Genomic DNA, 22045 nt, shown 5'->3' on the forward strand with positions numbered 1-22045 from the left:
ATGCCAGCTTGCGGTTCTTGGATCACCGACCGCTAGAAATGAAAGCACAAATTCGATTGCTATTTGTAAAAGAAGACCTATTTATAGAGAACATACAGTCCGCTGTTTCTTTCAAGGTATCATGAATACTTACAACCTAATACAAGCCTGCGATGTCCTGGTTTCTGTGGGAACCTGCCAGTTTACAGACACGCAGATCTGTCCTCAAAGACCCCACCCCTGCTTAGAAACTCTCTCGCGTGTTCAAGCCACGGGTACCAGTTGAATCCAAATGAACCCTGCTTACATGGGAAGCTTTGCCATCGCCTTTCTTGAACCATCGGAAGTGTTCAAAGCAAATTTGTAACAGCTAATACTTTCTAGTGGTCTGTTTCTGCTTCGTTCGAGTTGGGTGAAAAGGGGACCTACATATAGACTTTGAAAGCGCTCACAGTGGTTTGTTTTATCAGAATGTGGGCGGCACCCAGCTGGTCTCCTATTAAGCATAGGTTCTGTCAACAGACGGGCAGACAACGCAGTGGCCAGTGAGAAATACAGGAAGCGTGTACTCCTGTATCTAGTTTAAAATTTTCATTTTCACTTCACCTTACTGTGGATGTGGAGGAATCTGAATGTGTGGCAGGGAGGGCTTCTCAAAAGTGATAAAGAAGAGGGGTCCCTGGGTGGCTCAGTCGGTTAAGTGTCCAGCTCTTGGTTTCAGCTCAGATCATGTTTGTGAGTTCGAGTCCCACATCGGGCTCCGCACTGACAGTGTGGAGCCGGCTTGGGATTCTCTCCCTCCTCTCTGTCTGGCCCTCCCCCCTGCTCACATGCTGTCTTGCTCTCTCTCTCTCTCTCAAAAAAAAAAAAAAAAAAAAAAAAAAAAAAGTGATGAAGAAGGGAAGAAGTTCTTTAAACGAAGGAGTGTCTTTTAAGATTCAGAGACTTTTTTCTTAAAACAGCAAACTAATGTTCTCACTCTACCACCAGTTTTCTCCTACCAGGCAATATTTGGGGCGTAGTTTTATTTAAAAAGTACTTGTTGCTGGGGTGCCTGGCTGGCTTGATCGGAGCCATGCAACTCTGATCTCAGGGTCCTGAGTTTGACCACCACGTTGAATGTAGAGATTCCTAAAGTAAATAAATAAATATATAAACCTAAAAAAAGAAAAAGTACTTGTTGTTTATCTGAAATTTAACTGGACGTCCTGTATCTTATCTAATTGTGAAAGACTTAAATCTGGAAGAAATCTGTTATTGATTCAAGGGAATCCCAGCATGAGGACCCCAACTCATATTTATTAAACACTTGTCTATATGCCAGCTTCAGTTGGCATTACACGTATTATCTCATTTAATCCTCACAATAATCTTTTTACTATTTTAATGCAAATTTTACAGGTGGTGAGGTGGAGATACACAGATTAGAAACTTGCCTGAGATCTCAAAGTTAGTTTTTTGTTTGGTTTTATTTATTTTTTAATTTATTTATTTTTGAGAGCAAGAGCTGGGGCAAGGGGAGGGCAAAGAGAGAGGGAGACAGGATCTGAAGCCGTGCTCGAACTCAGGAGCCACAAGATCATGACCTGAGCCAAAGTCAGACGATTAACCCACTGAGCCACCCGGCTGCCCTCAAAGTTAGTTAATGATGAGACCAGGATGTAAACTTGAACAGTCCTAAGCTGCAGAGCCCATATTCTTAACCACTGCATTATATTGGCTTTAACATCCGCTTGTTGGAAATCTTTTGTTCTGGCAGAAATGCAGGCTATAAAGGCGGGGTCTTGGCTCTCAAGGAATTTTTACTTCTATAGTACAGGTCAGAACGGTGAAAAATTCTCAAGAGATGTGCCAAAAATTGCTGTATAGGAATTAGAGAAAGCAGATAGTTTCTTTCGTTCTTTTTTGTTTGTTTGTTTTGAGAGAGAGAGAGAGAGAGAGACAGTGCACGTGCACGCAAGTGGGGAAGGAGCAGAGAGAGAGAGAGAGAGAGAGAGAGAGAGAGAGAGAAAATCTCAAGCAGGCTCCACATCACCAGCGCAGAGCCTGGTGCAAGGCTCAAACTCATGAACCGCGGCATCATGACCTGAGCCAAAGTTGGATGTTTAACCGACTGAGCCACCCAGGCACCCCAGAAAGCAGATAATTTCTGCTTAGAGAAAGAAGGAATAGCTATCTATTGACTCAAAATAGACTTGGTATTCTGAACAGAACTATACAAACATTTAGATGATAGCCTTAGTTTTTTTTCCTTGAATTTTTCTGATGCTTAGATTACCTCATATATCTTACGGTATCTTGTATCTTCCAGTCTTGGCATTGGACTGTACAGAAATTAGGTTATTGGGTCCCCTTTTTCATTTAGCTGGCCATATATTTAGCGACTGTAAGCTTAAAGTGAAAAGAACTGCATTAGTTGGGCTCTTTCATACAGCCTTGGAATTGTACTTGACCTTGGTTGCGTTCATGATGTACCTAAATCCAACCAAAATTTCTGCTACATCCCTTCACTACCTAGTGATTTATCTTCAGTACCTTTTGAGCAAGAGCTTCTCTCCTTATAGCTCACCTTCTTCCCCCAAATAATTAATAAGAATATTAAATGGCACAGTTCCCGGGACACACCCCTGAGGCCATGCCGTTGTTAACATTTCTCTCAAGAGCTATGAACAACAGAGCACTGCACTCACTGTCTGGCTTGTGGAGAAGCTCTCAGGAAGGTATGTGTGAGTTTGAATATCAGGCCTGGCTTTTTTTTTTTTTTTTTAATTTTTTTTTGATCACTCTCCAGGAAATTGTACTTTGCTACCTCTTTCATGTGTTTTCAAGTATCAGATCACAGTGTCTCTTTTCTTCCCATAGAAGATTGAACATCTGTATATAGATTTCTCTGATTTTATTTTCTTTTCGATTATTCAGTAGCCCCATATGAAATATCATCACCACTGGTTTTGCCTACACTTGAATTTTATCTTGAAAAGGCAAATGCCTTAGTAATTGCTTTAATGCCCTAAAATGCCTCATCAAAGGGATTTACTATTTAATAAAATTAACAACTTCGGAAAATTCTTGGAGCTCAACTTTTAAAGTCTGGATTTAAATACTCCCTAAGAGATTTTAGGTAAATAATAACTTTAAGAATAGTGATTGAAATGGGAGAGAGCAGCTGAGTTGTTTTCCTCTTTATTTATTTACTTTTAATCACGCGTACAGAACTTCATGAACCACACCTCCCATACATCATGCTAGCAACTCAAGATAAACATGAGTACAGAGCATTTATTGCCTCATTATGAATGAAGATTAAACAGAAAAAGTTCAGTCCCTGAATATATGGCACTATCAAGGTATGATGTTATACAAAAGCTATCAGTCTAAGTTAATTTGACCTCAATGTTCTTTGCTTAAAAATATAGGAAGGTAATTGGGGCACCTGGGTGGCTCAGGTGGTTGAGTGTTGGACCCTTGATTTTGGCTCAGGTCACCATCTCACGGTTCGTGAGTTCGAGCCCCAAGTCGGGCTCTGTGCTGACAGCACGGATCCTGCTTGGGATTCTCTCTCTCTCTCTCTCTCTCTCTCTCTTTCAAAAATAAATAACCTTTAAAAAATATATAGAAAGGTAGCTAATTATTCACAATGAGTAATCTATTTTGTTCCTTCTCTTCTTACTGTGACCTTATCCATAATTTCATAGGAATATCCAATATCCATAATTTCAAGGAAGGAATACTATTCTTTAATGCTAAACAGGTTGGCACTTTTTCATAATCATTAAATGCCCATTGTATCAGTTCTTCTGTCGGTTTTTACAAGGAGCTCAGCTCTCAAGCATCATAAAATATGGAGGGAAATGATACAGTGAGTACTAATAAATTCATAACTAAGTGTTATAAACATTGGCTTATTAAACTAATGCAGAAATACAGGTAGGTACTGAAGGTTTTACTGGAAAATGTTTTCATGAAAAAGCTAAGTTTGAGTTAGCACATAAAGGCAGATGATAAACTCAATGTAGTAAGTATTTGAGCATCAATTCGGTACTATGCCAGGAGTTTTTAGATGAACTAATGAAAGTACATGGGTCCCTAACCTTAAAGAGCTGAGCTTGCTGTCTTGTGTCAAGACTGAAGTAAATAGACAGTGGTGTAATGGAGAGGTATATGAAGTACAGTGGGCAGGTAGAGAGCTCAGTCAGCTGGAAAAGAAAAGCTTTGGGAGACCCCTTCCCCCACGTCTGCCCCCCTCTCATCCTGCCATCAAAGAGGAGGTGGGCAGTTTGTAAAATGGCATCTCGAATGGCTGGAGCAGGTGTCTTCCATGTACAAGTTCACTCTGTTCTGGTCCAAACAGAGCAGAGATCTTTTGTATTTGTTGTTGGCTAGTCTCTGGAGAATTTGATAGAATTTGGTGGCCATATTTTTAGAGCAAATGATTTGCTTTTGTTGATTTGTTGCTAGAGATTTAGGTAATGATTTACTGCTAATGACCACATACATGTACCTAGATTTATAATTTTTTGTAACATTTATTTATTATTTTTGAGAGACAGAGAGAGACAGAGCATGAGTGGGGGAGGGGCAGAGAGAGAGAGAGAAAAGGAGACGCAGAATCCGAAGCAGGCTCCAGGCTCCGAGCTGTCAGCACAGAGTCTGACGCGGGGCTCGAACCCACGAACCGTGAGATCACGACCTGAGCCAAAGTCGGACGTTTAACCGACTGAGCCACCCAGGCGCCCCCATGTACCTAGATATATAAATGGTAATCTGATATTTGGCTTAACGGGACATCTGGCTGACAATGAAGAGTTAATTTCTAAAGATGGGTCCCCTTATCTGTAAAGAATTCACTTAGCTTTTCACTGGATTTCCAGAAGAATTCTACCTTTTAATCTCCCTAGTTGTTTGAACAGTTCATAAACTTTATCAGAGTTGGATGTGATGATGACTCACATCTACTTAACTCAAGTTTTATCTGGATGATCTTTAGCATCATTAAAAGGGCCACACTAAATAGGAAAAGTGGAGTTGAGGGATGGGGCCTTGATGAAAGCTTCAGATTTTATTTTTTTGTAAGTGTAGACCCCGGTCGACAATTATGAGCATATTAAGGGCTGAGATAAAGACACCTTATTTTCAAGCCTCCCTCCCCCGAAAGCCCAACGTGAGAGAGAGAGAGAGAGAGAGAAACATAATTTCTCACAGTATGTTTAACAGGCAGTTTAGTTACTGTGTCTGTGTCCACCCCTGCCAGAATTAGTTCACAGAGCATCTGTTGTTGTATCAAAAATGTTCTCTAGTCACAGCTATAGCCTCCCTGAAGAAATGCATTTTAGCAGGTCAGCCCGCTCTGTGGTTCTAGAATTAGAAGTATGAGTGCAGGGATCTGACCTGCGTTAATTCAGTCCGCGGTTGGTTATATTTATTACAGGAACTGAAGATTTGCAGTGTGAAGAAATGACTGTTTGTACCAAGTGGTTAAAAACGATAGTACACACACCAACGTGTTCAACACCGGAGAACGGTGCACCTTTCTTAAAATCATGAACAAGTTTTCAAGTTCGTTCCAGCCAGGTTCCGCGGGTCGTTCCTGACACACAGACGTTATCTAAGGGACACTGCATCTACCTTCCATTGGCGAGGAGCCTCCTAGTTCGCTTTTGGCTTAGATGAGTCTGTTCTGGGAGAGGTTGTGAGATTCTCTCTGGGTTTGATGAGGCGCCTTGGCACGTGGGTCGCTAGGGGATCCCAGATGCCCTGTGGCTTTGGCTATAGATGCTCCTCTTGGGGGTCCTGTGGCACCTTGCACAGGCCTGTTTGTAGATGGAGGCTTGTGGATGTTGACTGAGAGCTCTCTCTGTCTTCTGGAATGGTGTGTCCGTTCACCATCTTGGACACACTCAAGGTGAACATCTTGCTTTGCCCACCTGGGCTAAACCTTGAATTCTTTTTCTTTTTGGTCACTTTTTAAAAGTTGTGACATGTCACACAAGTACCTAAAACATCTACCATGTAACAAATAACTGTAAAGTAAATATCAATGTAACCATTACCCTGGTCAAAAAGTAGAATGTTGGCCTAACCTCTAGAAACCTCCTGTTGTTCTTGCTTTCCAACAGGAAAAATCCAGGTGTAATGAAAAGAGCATGGGACATGTCTAGGTTCAAATCCTGCCTGTTAGGTACTCGGCATCTATGATTTGAGTTTAATTTTGAGTTTATTTCTTCAACATTTTGAGCTTGTTTTCTCATCTGTAAAATAAAGACCACAGTGTCTGTGTTTGTGGGAATAAAATGAACTTACTTTTGTAAAGTACCTCAAAGTTCCCACCCCTTAAGCTGGAAGCACTGTTTGTGGAGGGCAGGGTGGATTTTCATTTAAGTGCAATGGAATACAAAGGAGATTTTATAAATCTCAGCCCTCTTTCCCAAATGATGTCCTGTCGGGACTTAGCTGCTGCCTTCTCTTCTATCCATTATGCTCCAGAGATACGCTGTGGGGAGGAGGGAAAGAGGAACAAAACAAGAAACATAGTCAGATGACAGGGACAGCCACAGGCACTTGACCCCGAGGTTCATTTCATTCACATAAGCAAGGTGCCTTTTTCTCCCACCCTCCATCCACCTCTGAAAGATGTCTGGACTGGTAGAGCTGGAAGGGCCCTCCCACATCCTCTGATTAATAATCCCCTCTGCATTTTGTAGGTAAGTAAAGCAAGGCCCAGAGAAGAGATGGGATTATCTTATAGCTACTTTGCAGTTGAAAGATGACTAGGTCAGGATTTGGAATCAGGTTTCTTGCTCAGCCCATGCCGACCTGTTCAGATCTCCGATCCTAAGGGCACTGAGAAGACAAACCGCTTGGATGCTTGTCCTCAACATTCAGAAAGGTCACAGGGACAGGTACCTGGGTGGCTTAGTTGGTAAGCGTCTGACTTCGGCTCAGGTCATGATCTCGTGGTTTCCTGAGTTTGAGCCCCACATCAGGCTCTTGTGCTGACAGCTCAGAGCCTGGAGCCTGCTTCGGATTCTGTGTCTCCCTCTCTCTGCCCCTCCTCCACTCACGCTCTGTGTGTGTCCCTCTCTCTCTCTCTCTGTCTCAAAAGTAAACATTAAAAAATTTTAAAAAGGAAAGAAAGGTCATAGGGCCAGGGCTCAGTCAGAATCCAAAGGCCCATGACAAGTTCGGTTTCGTTAGCTGATTCACTTAGGGATTGCGTGTTAGCTTGTGCCTGAAGGTGGGGCTTCTCTGTTGCTCTGGAACTCTCTTCACTCAGTCCTGATTTCACTGAAGCTCAAGTAAGTTTAAGAGAAGTACAGGGAGGAAGCTCCATCATGGGACATCGGGTGTGACAAGTGTCTGTAACTGTCCATTTCATCCTAATGGCATTTGGTGTGTATTTTTAGAACTCTAATATGTCATCAGTACCTCGATGGACTTAAAAACAAAAAAACAGGCACAGGGTGTAGAAGAGATAAGGGAAAGATAAGGGGACCAATGATTCAGCACTGAGCCTACTCTTTGGTCATTACTTGTATACTTCCTGAAGAATCCTTAGGTATTGATAGGTAGGAGAAGGGGAGGAATCACTGGTTAAAGGAAGGTTGTTTTTAATATTTGATAAGTAAGAAATGTTCAATTACTTACACTCGTTCATACAGAATTTTAACTTCTTTTCTAGTTTATGCACAAATAGGTCTAGATTTCGGGTGGGGAGAGTGATATGTTATTCTGAAAAAGCCACTGAACACGGGTAGGGAATATATTGTTTCATCTTTCCCAGAACAGAGCAGCATTGCCATTTTGTTCCGTTGTCATTAACCAGTCAAGAACATGAGATGAGAGGCCAGAATTCTGATGCGAGTGCGGCCAGTATCCCGTGGGGTTTTAGAAAACCATGTCTCGTTTTTGTCCTTGGCTTCCTCCTCTGGAAAACAACGGCTGATGTCTAAGTTCCCTTCGGAGCTCAAGAGTTCTGACTGGCCTCCCAGTACTTAACTGCTTAAGGGTGATGCATGTGAAGTTTACTGACACAAAGACAGGAGCACCCGGGTGGCTCAGTCGGTTAAGCATCCGACTCTAGATTTCGGCTCAGGTCATGGTCTCGTGGGTTCGTGAGTTCGAGCACTGAGTTGGGCTCTGCACCGACAGGGCAGAGCCCGCCTGAGGTTCTCTCTCTCCTCTTCTCTCTCCCCCGCCCCCACCCCCTCAAAAGATATAGGCTTAAAAAAAAATAACAAAGATAGAACTTACTGCTGAGCATAAGATGTGACAGACCAGGTTATCAAAAATCTGTGTTTGTGTTGACATAAAAATGTTCTAAGTGCATCCCGCAGGTGAAGCACAAGGCCGAACATTGGAGCCGAGTCAAAGCTGAATGAATGATATTGCTGCTTTCACTGGAAGCTTAAAGCTAGCCAGAGAGAGAATATATTCATGAGTGACAAGGTGGATGAGGGGGGTATCATTAAGCCTCGCCCCTGCCCCTGGAGGTTGTCTTTAAAACATAAATCTGATCGTTTCTCTCCTTTGTTAAAAATTCCCTAAGAGCTCCTCTCACAGACAGGATGAAACCTCGGCTCCTTAGCATCTGAGAACCGTCTTGATCTGCCCCTGGTTTCAGTCCAGCCTCACCTGCCAGCTCACCATTTCTCCCCCATGCTTCTCTACCCCTCTGCCCAGGTTCTCACCTGTGCCTTCACCTATACGGATAAAGTCCTTGTGTCGGAATACGAACTCATCTTGTCCTTCCTTTCTCCGCTGCTTGTCCCAGTCTGGTCCTTCTCCCTTTTGTATCATAACCTCTTACACCTGGCCAACTCCTGTTCCCCTGTAAGAGTCCCCACAATATGTACCTGGACTCCCCAGGGCAGGCTTGGGCAAGCCTTCTACACTTTTCCACACATTCCCACAAAACCTTATAGTTCTCCGTTAAGCTGCTTGTTCTGTGCTGTGTAATTGTATTTACTCGTTTATCTCCCTGCCTGACAGCAACACCGTTGGGAGCAGGACCTTTCCTTGTCTTTTGTGTGACCCCAGCACACAGTCTGGTGCTTTACTTAATTAGGTTGACTTTTCAAAGACAAATGTTAATGTTATTTAAAAGCTTCTCTTTTTCTGTGTTTGGTATTTTGTTGGACTGTAACCACTGTTGTGTTTGTGAAAGTCCCGGAAAGGTCACCTAGAACTCAGGAGGTGAGAGCCGAAGCCACAAGACAAGGGGTGGAAATGCTGGAGTGAGGAGATAGAGAATTGGGAGAGTGTAGGGTTGAGCCCAGAAGCCTCTATTTTAGGGGGCTGGGAAAGAGAAGTTGGTAAAAGAGTAGTTTGGGAAGAGGAAAGTCAGGTCAGGATGGGCAGTCCTCATGAGACTCACAGATAGGGAGAGAGTCTGAAGAAAGGCTACTAAATTGGTCCTTAGGCTGCCACTGGTGACCTTCCAAAGAAAGCTTTGGATGGAAGAAGCCAGACTTCGTGAGAGAAAAATTATTTTTATAAGCAGGAAAACAATACAAGTAAGCTTTTGAGAAATGAAGTAGGATAAATGATGTCAGCAAAACAGAAAGGGAACTGTATTTTGAGGTAATGGCCAGATAGAGGTAATATTATTGTTTTAAAAATTAAAACCAATTGAAACATGGTCGTAGACAACAGGAGCCCATGAGGAGGGGGAAAGATGGCCGATACAAACAGAGAATGGGGAGGATGTTCCCTGAGGAGGCGGCAGTAGTAGGCGGTGAACTCAGGGGCACAGGGGGAGGTCAGGTTTCCACCTGTGTCTCCTAGACAGACAACTGGGGAAAGTTTTGAGACGGAGCAAAAGACATGGTGAAGTCGTTCATTAGGTGGTGGTGGAGACTTGACAGAAATGTGGCCCCCGCTCTGTTGCTACAATATTGCACGTGCTTTGGTGAGAAGAATGACTTCATTTGGTGCTCTTGTTCAGCGCTTGTGAATTAGGTTGATCTTTCAAAGACAAAAGTTCATGTGATTGTTATTAAAAGCTTTTTTTTTTTTAATGTTTGGTTAATTTCATTAAATTTCGTTAATTTTCGTTAATTTCATTAAACGTCTTTTGGAATTTTTGTCCTTAGGGAAAGTTGTCTGACTTGATCAAACAGTGGGCTAGATTATCTACTGAGGAAAGAGAAGCGCAAAGACAAAAATAAGGAATCAACAGAATGGAAAGGATATACCAAAGGGGTGGTTTAACTTCTCTTGCTGGATTTGATGGCTCAGGGAATTTTTTTATAATACCAACTATTCTGAGTGTGGTAACCCTGAAAGGGTAGTTAACCTGTGAGCGGGAAGTCTGATGCAAGAGCCAGGGAAAAATGAACAATCCTTGCTTTTCCAGTAGGTTAAGAGACATGTTGCCTCTTTTTTTTTTTTTTTTTTTTTTTTTTTTAATGGTAAGCAACACACAAAAGATAGAAGAGCAAAGACAGTCATTTAAATGATCCAGGTCTTAACAAAGCACTATGGGTTGTTTAAACAAAAGGCTTTTTGTGTTGTTTTTGTGTCCATAGCCAGTCTGCTGTTTCAGCAATTCTATTTTAATTCCTGATAAAGTGAGTAACTTGAGTGGCCTCTATATTTCACTCAGTACAGCATAAAAATGCTACATTGAAGGTACGGTGGATAAGGCTCGTTATCACTCTGCGTACAACCGAAGTCTCGGCTGCTGGTTTAGAATCTTTGCAGGCTATTTGATACTGAGTAACCTTGGTGATGCTCCGCTACGGCCAGTGATAGGGCTTTCTCATTCTAAAGTGAAACGAGATCCCCTCCAGTTTGGCTGAGCTGTGGTGCCACTCAGCTGGGGCTGGCAAACTCTTCACATGCTCACATTAATCATGGGCACCAGAAAGCGTTCGCTTTCATTCCAATCAGATTGAGTTCTTTGATGCTCCTTGAATTAATTTGGGGATGTGAGGAGAAGAAATGTTAGCAATCAGTTTTCTACAACGGCCAATAACCTTTAAGGATAAATCTTTCCGTGGTTTGCAGTGAAAAATAAAGCTAACAGTTTTTTCCAACTGCTTCAGTCTTAATACTTAATTCCTAATTTTTTTTTTTTTTGAGGTTTCTATTCCTAAGAGAAAGTAACCATAGAGGGAGGATCCTCGTCAAAATGACCTTTTTAAAACCTATCTACATGAAGTGAAATTGCCTGTGGTTGTTTAAAGTCAGTGAGGGAGATATTGGTCCCAGGATCAGGAAGGGAGTGGTTCTTTCCAATACACATTAATACGTTAGTCAGCAAACTCATTTCCTGTTTGACTCTTGGGCTGATGACACAATTGTGCATTTTCTCTCTGCGGTGCTCTGTCTTTCCCTATCCTGATCACTTTATTTCCCCAAGTCCACTGTGTAGACTGACATAGGAAGTCATGTGGAATTGTGCTAAAATAATTTTTAAGGGTATGAATTCTGCAGTTTGCCTGTCATTTTTTATTTTTATTTTTTCCTCCCTTGGCAAAGAAACCTATCCATTTCAAAGGCATCCATTCCAGGGGCACCTGGGTGGCTCAGTCAGTTAAGCATCTGACTTCAACTCAGGTCATGATCTCATGTTTCTGAGTTCAAGTCCCACATCCAGCTCTGTGCTGACAGCTCAGAGCCTGGAGCCTGCTTCGGTTCTGTGTTTCCCTCTCTCTCTGCCCTTCCCCTGCTTGTGCTCTGTGTCTCTCTCAAAAATAAATATTTAAAAATTAAAAAAAAAAGCGACAAAGGCATCCATTCCATCACCATATCCTGTCTTCTACCCTACTCCTACCCAAAACTTCTGGGAGCTTTCTCTGGTTATATCTCACCAGAAATCTCTTGGGCGTTGTCCATGATACAGTTAGGTTTTGAATACTGGATTTGATCAGTTTCCCTGAAATTCTACTGAAACTAATACATTTCCTTGGATAGAAAACACCGACTGAGCCCTGGGCGTCATCTTCCCTACCTCATTCTCTTCCTACCTGCTTTTCCCTCATCCTTTTACTTTTTGAACATGTGATTGGGGCCCCTCCCCCATTAAGTTCTGTATCGATACTGGCCCCAGCCCTTGCTCCCCAGTTGTGCTTAATAAACATTGGTGACATGGCCAGGATAGATGAGGCAGGTCATATGCCTTGGGTTTATTACAGTGGAAAGCGTGTTCAATGATAAAATACACCTGGGAGAGGAATGGGGCGGGACCTCTATTGTGTAATCACAGTACCCTTTCAAGTGCTGTTTGTTCATTCATTTAATGAACTCACCGAGCCCCTGCTAGCCACCCACACAGAGTCAGATCATGCAGGGCTTGGAAACCACTGGGAGGAGATTGGCTTTTACTTTCAGGGCCTGGGAAGCCACTGGAGAGGTTTGAGCTCAGGAGTGACATAATCTGATTCATCGTTTTTAAGTGGCTCAGTCAGGTTCTGTGTTAAAGGTTCACCACATGGGTGCCAGGGTGGAAGCAGGAGACTGGGTGGCGATTAGCACAGAAATGAGGTGAGAGGTGGTGGCCGCCTGAAGCTCCCTCCTGTGTTGGAGCTGGAGAGGGATGTTTAAAGCAGGAACTCTTCAAGCATTTTAAGGGAGGCTCGATGTGCAAGGTACTTGCAGTAGCAAAGTCAAAGCTTTTTCTGAAACAAACCAGTGTTCTTGAGGAAAAGTAGATGCCACATTTAGCATTCCTCCCCTCCGCATTGACCCCTCCCATAAGCTAAAGTCTTCTTCATCTTCTGAAGTTATTCTGTGAGTGAGTGTGAATCACTTGTGACATAATAAAAGAAACAGATCAACCCTCTTTTCCCCTCGGGCCTTTTGGCCTTTCTCACTTGGAATATGTAAGAAGTCTCAAATGATCCAAATTCTGTTTCCGTCTTTTCTCCTACTGTGGCTCTCAGACCAGCAGTCTCAGCATCACTTGGGAATTTACTAGAAATGCAAGTTCTCTGGCCCCACCCCAGACCTAGTGAGTCCGACACTCTGGAAGCGGGGCCAGCAGTGGGTTCAACAAGCCCTCCAGGTGGTTCTGAGGCACCTTACTTTGGAAAACCTTGGCTCTGTAAGTTGCCATGTGAACTTGTTTCTCCGTCAGCGAGGCCCCTTGAAAGTTGGAAGTATTCCTTCTGCTGCACTAGCTCATTACAAGCTAGGATTTGAACACATAACTGTTCACATGCGGGGTTTGAGCTCTGGACAGCTGCTTTTCGTCACTCTGGCTGTTAGCAGAAGGTGACTTGTGCAAATTGAAACTCATTCCTTTCAAGGGAGCTCCCTTTTCCTTGACACTCGGGTGATACTTGGCATATTTCCTGATTGGCCTTCTTTCTTTCTTACCCAGTTAAGCAAACGATATGCTAGCACCTGGGACATTTTGCCTTACATGCACCATTAAGAGAGGGGACATTTGTTTTCAGAACTTTTAGAGAGGCTTGGGCTTAATCATTAAAGCCATGCATTTTCTCTTCATCTTTTTATGTTTTATGGTGCATTGGATGCTAAGTATCATTGAAATGATGACTCTGGCAAAGAAGTGATCTTATGGACTCACCTATGCATTTGTTGGAAGATAAATTTGGGTTTACTACTCCATATATATATAAACAGTATGCTTTTATGCCATTATAAATATTACGGTAAGACTATATAAAAATTCTTACTCTAAAGAGGGGAGGGAAGAAAAGAACCAATCATTAGTCTAATACTAAACCAAAGGGCATATTTCTTTGAAATCTATCCTTTAAAATTGCAACCAAATTATCTAGGAAAATACCCATATCCAAGATCTATAATAAATTCATAATGTCTTTAAGATTTTACACAGCTTTTCAGCTCACTTGGTAGGCTATAAATAACCAAGGAACCTAAAAACGTCTGAACGTCTATAATCTCTTAATCATTCTAATTTTTTATTCTTAAAAACAATGTAAATAAATTGAAGTTCAGCTGTTTCAAAGAATTTGCAGAAAATCCGAATGTATTTTTTGAAACATCCAGTGGGCCTGATTGGCAAGGCACAATGTGAACCACAGTATGAGTAAGATTTTTTTTCTTTTCCAGTGTTGCCAAACCCAATAAATTAACGAGCTAGAAGGTGAATCACTTCTATTTTAAAATGCGTTTTGGTTTAATTTTCTTAAGAAAATAAATTCCCTAATGGTTACGAAGTGCAGTGTTTGAATGCGACAGATTTTTCCTGTGTGCTTACTTGAAAGCTCAAATTAGATTAGCTGTATAATACCCAATACAGCTGTTGGACTGGAATTGATTTTCATTTAAGAATGCATGTTTATAGTCTTATGTGTCCCTAGTTCTCCACTAATGGACAAAGATAGATCATAGAACTGGCCTTTTCCCCTGTTGTTGATAATCTGATGGATAAATAATTGGGAAAGAAGTTTGTAAACCTGGATCTTCCAGAAACTTTATACCTGGGTTTCATAATCCATAAGACACCTATAGTATTTGTGCTCTTTCAATTCCCACAGAAATACTTGAAACACGGATCAAATAATGATGGCCAAGGGCTTCCAGTTTAGAAAATAATGCATTTATTTAGTGTCATTAGTAATGGCTTTAAAAATCAGTGATCTGGAAAAAAGGACTTTTTTAGACTATGGTTCATCATAGGACATCCTCACTGAAGCAGCACCTCATGACTATTATTTTTATAATTAATTTTGGAAGTAGAATCCTCCCAATTTCAATGACCTTGGATTATAGTAGGAGGATTATGAAAGATTTAATATGTTAAAAGAAACCACATTTAGATTTTAAAATATGGTATGCCTATGTTTTGATGATCACTGGGTGTTATATGTAAGTGATGAATCACTAAATTCTACTCCATAAACCAATATTACACTATATATTAACTAACTAGAATTTAAATAAAAGCTTATAAAAAATAAAATAAAATATGGCATGTCTAGAATGCTCTGCTGTTGTGGAGTACCAAAATTGTGCTTTTGGCTTGAATGTTCCAGAACTTTCCTGGCAGTTCATACCTGGACACACCAACACGACCCATATGACTTGAGGAATGACAATATTATCTTCTTATCTGTTCCTTCTGGCTTTTACTATAGCAGTGCTTATTTCAAATACTTCCTTCATCATTCCTTCACTTCTTTTTTTTTAATGTTTATTTATTTTTGAGAGAGAGAGACAGAGCACTAGTGGGGGAAGGGCAGAGAGAGAGGGAGACAGAAAGTCCAAAAGCAGGCTCCAGGCTGTCAGCACAGAGCCCAACGAGGGGCTTGAACTCACAGACCATGAAATCGTGACCTGAGCCGAAGTCAAACACTTACCCGACTGAGCCACTCAGGCTCCCCTCTTCCCTTCTTTTTCACACAGCCTAACAAGTCAACAGACTTCTCACTTTTTTTCCTTGTTTGTTTGTTTGTTTGTTTATCCATCCATTTATTCATTCATTCATTCATTCATCCATTCATTTATGGAGAGAGAGAGAAAGCATGAGTTGTGGAGGGGCAGAGAGCGGGGGAGAGAGAGAATCCCAAGCAGGCTTTGCACTGTCAGTGTAGAGCCCAATATGCGGCTCAAACCCACAAACCATGAGATCATGACCTGAGCCAAAGTCAGACACATAACCAACGGAGCCACCCAGGGCGCCCCTCACTTTTTTCCTTTTAGCATCCCCTTATCATACGATATCATTTCTTTGGGGACTAGAAGACCCCAGTGTCTCCTCTCCTTCTACTGTTCCTCCTTTTCCCTCTCATTTAAGCAAGTCGGGCTTATTGGCCATTTATTTAAGGTAAGAACTTTGTTCTCTTTGAGTATATTTCAAACTCTTTATAATAAATTCAGAAAATTTTTCGCTATGTGTATGTTTTCTCTTATAGATTTATAAATATGAAACAATCAACTCTGGTGCATTATACCATTCGGTGATAAAAATGTCCATGTACTTTTACTGGCATCACTGAATGATTGATTGGCTTTCTCCTCCTGTAGATAGCAATCAAGCTCCTATTGTGGTTTATTTGGAATATATGTGTCAGTATCGGGACTTTGAGCTGAGTCCTGGCATCTTAGGGAAGTGGGTAAGCAGGAAGAAGGTGATAAATGCAAGTAAGATCATGTCACTTCTCTGTTCCAAGTCTCCAGAGGCTGTCCCTTGGCCTCATGGTAAAAGCCAGAGTCCTTAGAACCCTCAAGGCCCTAACATAGTCTGTCCCTTGTTTACCTATCTGGCCATGTCTCCTGTTCTCACCCCAAACTGTACTTTTCTCTAGTTCTTTCTCAGGTTGACGGGACATACTTTCTTTGCTCAGAAATCACCGCTCGGTGACACCTGCTACAAATGCTGCTCCCTATTCCCTTCCTTGCTTTATTTTTCTCTTAGAAATCCAAAATCAAAGTGTCAATGGGGTCGTGCTCCCACCGACCTCGAGGGGAGAATCCCTTCCTGCCCTTCCAGCTTCTGGGGGTTCTGGGAATTCCTTGGCTTATGGCTACATCACTCCTAATCTCTACCTCTGTCTTCACGGGCTTTTTTCCTTCTGTGTTTGTATGTTTCTGTGTCTCCACATGGCCCCACGATCTCTGTTTTCTCTTCTTATGAAGACATAAGTCTTGTTGGAGTAGGGCCTAGCCTAATGCCCTCACTTTAACATGATTACATCTGGAAAAGCCCTATTTCCAAATAAGGTCACATTCACAGGTACCGGGGGTTAGGAGTACCTAACACATCTTCTTAGGAAAAGAAATGTAGCCTCATGATATTTTGGTAAAGATATAGCCAAAGGCTTGGTAAAATTGTGGTATCTTGAAGAATTGTGCAGCCAAGCACATCTTGCGGACTTGCTCGCTGGCTTTTAAAAGTAGAAGAGTTTGAGGTAGTTATGGTTTATGTGGTAGATTCTGGAAGCGGTGTCCATCTTCTGAGTACTGGCCATGTGGAGGATTCTGTGCAAAGTTCTGACATATCCTTACCTCAGCTCTCTCATCAGAGAGCAGCGCACTCAGAGTTGTTTGTTGAATGAATCTCATGACGGCTTCCGAGACTGAGTTGAGTAAAGTCCTGGCTTTACAGAGGTGGAATCCGAGTTTCCAGCAGGTTCAAGCGTTGTCCCCTAGACGTCACAGTTAGTACGTCCCCTAGTACGGCCAGGTCTGTCTTGATTCCAGGCACTCCACTTCTTCTCCATGTAGAATCCCTCCCAATAGTTAACTTCCTGTTCCTGAAACACAGAGAGTAGCTTTTCATTGCTGTTGCAGATTCCCCACCAAAAGCCTCTCAACCTCATTCAAGAAGGATTGAAGTAAACATGAAATAAGCATAGCAGGGATCCGGAAAATCTGAGATTCGGCGTTATCCCTGTCTGGAAGAGTCACTTGAATAGTTGCTGAATATTCTCCTCTCCCTCCTTGTTCACGAGGTAGGATTGCCCGTTCTAGTCCCCTCTGAAGTTAGATATGGTCACATGGCTTATTTTGGCCAAAGAAATGAGAGTCAGTAAAGAAAGTAAAGCTTTCTGGCAGAAGCCCTAGGAGCCAGTGTGAGAGTCACCACGTTCTCACCGTGCTGCCATGTGACCGATGAACACAGGTACTTCCCTCTTTCCAGTCCCCAAGTGACTGTGCTAAGCAGAGTTCCTGCTAGCTCTACTTATACCAGGACAGTGTGCAGCAAAGATTCTCCTAGTTTCTGAAGCCACTGAAGTTTGGGAACTATTTGTAACTGCTGCATATTCTAGCTAATTGTGACTGATTCAATAAACTGAAAAGTAAAACATGGAGCATGGAAATTCATTGAGGATTTCCAGCAGAGGAGATTACGTTGAATAACTCCTCCAAGCCTCTTTATTTTATTTATTTTATTTAGAGGTTTGTTTATTTTTGAGAGAGAGCGCACAAGCAGGGGAGGTACAGAGAGAGAGAGGGAGACAGAGGATCCAAAGCAGGCTCCGTGCTGTCAGCGCAGAGCCTGATGTGGGGCTCGAACTCAACAACTGTGAGATCATGACCTGAGCCGAAGTCACATGCTCAACCAGCTGAGCCACACAGGTACCCCCAAGTCTCTTTAGTAGATAGACTCTTTTAACATGTCTAAAATAGTAACATGAACAGTCTAATATAGCGAAATACATGAAAGTTTGGAGGCCAAGAAAGGTTTGAATTCGTAAGATGGTTAAATGACCATCCAGTGGTATGACATCATTTTTCTCTTCTGTACTTAAAACTTTGGTCTAGCAAGGAATGTTTGTCCACTGTTCTTGCACTAAAGAAAATAGTTTGACATGAAAGGAAAGAGGAGGAAATTTGTGGTTGAGAAACCAGAGGATACAACGAACAGTGATCCCTTTCTCCAAGCAGTACCGTGAGAACAATAGGTCGGCTTTAGTCCAAATTCCTGTTGCAAGAGGAGTATGTGTTAAAGGCAGATCTTCCATTACATTTAGTATCTCATTTCTAGCCTGTAGCTGCTGGCCTGGCTCGCTTTAAAGTATGCTCTGCCTTGCAGTTATTCTCAGTTTAATGTTGGAAAAGTCTTTGTTTATTCATGATGGCTTGCACTTACTTATATCTCACCCTCCAGACAATAAACTCTATTTAATGAACAAAGCCATGGTTTTAGAAACTGAGAGCTGTTGCAACTTGACAAGAGGAGATTTTCCTAGATTTCCCCTAGCGTTGGAATAAGACAAGTGACAGTGGAATTCGATGACTTTATTAGATTTCAGAAATTTGATAAGAGTGAAAACATTGGTCATCTGCCATAAATGTATGCTGCCCAGTCTCACCTTAGACCCGGCATCCTATTTCAGTTGACATATCACTATTTAAACATTTCTGTGACGCAAACTTCATTATGGAAAAATGGGGCATTGTCTCTTAAACTAGGCTCAAAAGGTGATGGTGGAAGTACTAATATTTCCCAGCTTTTCATACTTTCATGGATAATAATTTTGCAGTGTTTTGGTCTTTTAAGATGTAATGTGTATCCAGTCGTGTCAGCTATTTTTAATATTGCCAAAAACATCAGAACTCGGCTCAGCTTTAGAGATGATCCAGCCCAACAGCCCTTCCTTATTTTCCGGCAAGAAATCTTTTCAAACACATCTGACGGGGTACCCAATACATGAAAAAGATTTCCAATACTATAAAAGCTTGTAATTTTAAACTTATACTTCTTATAGGGTCTATTAGTGAGGGGAAAAGACTAATTGGAACAACAGAAGGACTTCGTTTAAAAGGGCCTTGGCTTGAGGCACCTGGCTGGCTCAGTTGGTAGAGTGTGTAACTTTTTTTTTTTTTTTTTGGTAGAGCATGTAACTCTTGATCTCAGGGTTGTGAGTTCCATCCCCACATTTGGTATAGAAGTTACCTAAAAGTAAAATCTTTAGGGGCACCTGGTGGCTTGGTCGTCTGAGAGTCTGACCCTTGATATCAACTCAGGTCATGATCTCACAAACTGCTGACAGCACAGAGCCTGCTTGGGATTCTCTCTCTCTCCCACTCTCTCTCTCTGCCTCTCCTCTGCTCATGCACACAGACACACACACACACACACACACACACACACACACACTCACACTCTCTCTCTCTCTCTCAAAATAAGTAAGCTTTAAAATAAAATAAAATAAAATAAAATAAAATAAAATAAAATAAAATAAAATAAAATAATAAAATCTTAAACATATATATATAAAAGGGCCTTAGCCTTCACTTTTTATTTTGTTTTGTTTGTCAAGTATTTGAAAATAATGAATTATAACATAAGTAGATACAAAGTGGTAACTTTCTGTGTGTGTGTCTATGTGTGGCTGATTGCATTTAACTCTTTACTTTTCTATTTCAAGTATAATTAACATACAGTGTTATATTAGTTTCAAGTGTACAATATAATGATTCAACAATTCTATACATTACTTCATTGCTTATCATAGTAAGTGTCCTCTTAATTCCCTTCATCTATTTTACCCATCCCAACCCACCTCCCCTCTGCTAACTACCAGTTTTTTTCTCTGTGCTTAAGAGTCTGTTCTTTTTGTCTCTTTTTCCCTTTGTTCATTTGTTTTGTGTCTTAAATTCCACATATGAGTGAAATCGTATGGTATTTGTCTTCCTCTGACTGACTTCAGTTAGCATTATACTCTCTAGATCCATTCATGTTGTTGCAAATGGCAAGATTTCATTCTTTTTTATGGCTGAATAGTATTCCATTGTGTGTGTGTGTGTGTGTGTGTGTGTGTGTGTGTGTGTGTGTGTGTGTGTACATACGAACACAAACACACCACTTCTTTATCCATTCATTGATTGATGGACACTTGGGTTGCTTCCGTAATTTGGCTATTGTAAATAAAGCTGCAGTAAATATAGGGGTGCATATATCTCTTCAAATTAGTATTTTTATTTTCTTTGCATAAAAACTCAGGAGTGGAATTACTGGATCCTATGCTAATTCTATTTTTAATGTTTTGAAGAACCTCCATACTGTTTTCCACAGTGGCTGCACCAGTCTGCATTCCTACCAACAGTGCATGCTGATTCCTTTTTCTCCATGTCCGTGACAACACTTGAGTTTTTTATTTTAGCCATTCCGATGGGTGTGAAGTAATACCTCATTGTAGTTTTGATTTGCATTTCCCTGATGATGAGTGATGTTGAACATCTTTTCATGTGTCTGTTGGCCATCTGGATGTCTTCTCTGGGAAAATGTCTGTGTGTATCCTCTGCCCATTTTTTAATTGGATTATTTCAGGGGGGGGTTGGTGGTGGTGGTGTTGAATTGTGTAAGTTCTTTATATATTTTGGATATTAACCAATTACTGGGTATATCAGTTACAAATATCTTCTCCCATTCAGTAGGTTACCTTTTTGTTCTTTTGATGGTTTCCTTCACTGTGCAAAGGCTTTTTATTTTGATGTACTCTCAAAAGTTTAATTTTGCATTTCTTTCCCTTCCCAGAAGAGACAGACATGTCTAGAAAAATCTTTTTATGGCTGATGTCAAAGAATTGCAGCCTAAGTTTTCTCCTGGGAATTTTATGGTTTCAGGTCTCACATTTAGGTCTTTAATCCATTTTGAGTTTATTTTTATGTATGGTATAAGAAAGTGGTTCAGTTTCATTCTTTTGCATGTCGCTGTCCAGTTTTCCCAGCACCATTTGTTAAAGAGACTGTCTTTTTCCCATTGCATATTCTTGCCTCCTTTGCCAAAGATTAATTGACCATAAAAGCATGAGTTTATTTTTGGACTCTATATTCTGTTCCCTTGATCTATAATTCTGCTTTTGTGCCAGAATGATACTGGTTTGATTACTATAGTTTTGTAGTATATCTTGAAATCTGGGATTGTGATACTTCCAGTTTTCTCCTTCTTTTCTATGATTGTTTTGGCTCTTCTGAGACTATTGTGGTTCCATGCAAATTTTAGGATTATTTATTCTACTGTGGAAAATGCTGTTGGTGTTTTGAAAGGAAATGAATTAAATCTGTAGATTGCTTTGGGTAATATGGATTTTTTAACAATGTTAGTTATCCCAATCCATGACTGTGGAATATCTTTCCATTTATTTGTGTCATCTTTAGTCTCTTTCATCAGTGTTCTATTGTTTTTGGATACAGATCTTTCACCAACTTGGTAAGTTTATTTCCAGATATTTTATTCTTTTTTGGTACAGTCGTCAATGAGATTGTTTTCTTAATTTCTCTTTCTGCTACTTCATTATTAGTGTATAGAAATGCAGCAGATTTCTGTAATTAATTTTGTATTATGTGACTTTACTAAATGCATTTATCAGTTCTAGTAGTTTTTTGGTGGAGTCTTTAGGGCTTTCTGTATATAGTATCATGTTGTCTGCAAACAGGGAAAGTTTTACTTCTTCCTTACCAACTTGGATGCCTTTTATTTCTTTTTCTTATCTGATTTCTATGGCGAGGAACTTCAGTACTATGTTGAATACAAGTGGACATCTTTGTCTTGTTCCTGATCTTAGAGGAAAAGCTCTCAGTTCTTCACCATTGAATATGATGCTAGCTGTGGGTTTTTCATACATGGCCCATTTTATGTTGAGGTGTGTTCCCTCTAAAGTGGTAACAGTTTTTATTGGTT

At 41.1% G+C, this 22045-nt stretch overlaps 1 protein-coding gene across 6 annotated transcripts in view; it reads left to right on the plus strand.

Annotated features, from left to right (window-relative positions):
* NHSL1 (NHS like 1) overlaps positions 1–22045 on the plus strand; it is a 204613-nt gene that overhangs the window by 142943 nt on the left and 39625 nt on the right. The gene's annotated exons all lie outside the window — the stretch shown is intronic.

Source organism: Panthera pardus, unplaced genomic scaffold (genome assembly GCF_024362965.1).
Source record: "Panthera pardus isolate Hobbes unplaced genomic scaffold, ASM2436296v1 HiC_scaffold_17, whole genome shotgun sequence".
Classification (NCBI taxonomy): Eukaryota; Metazoa; Chordata; class Mammalia; order Carnivora; family Felidae; genus Panthera; species Panthera pardus.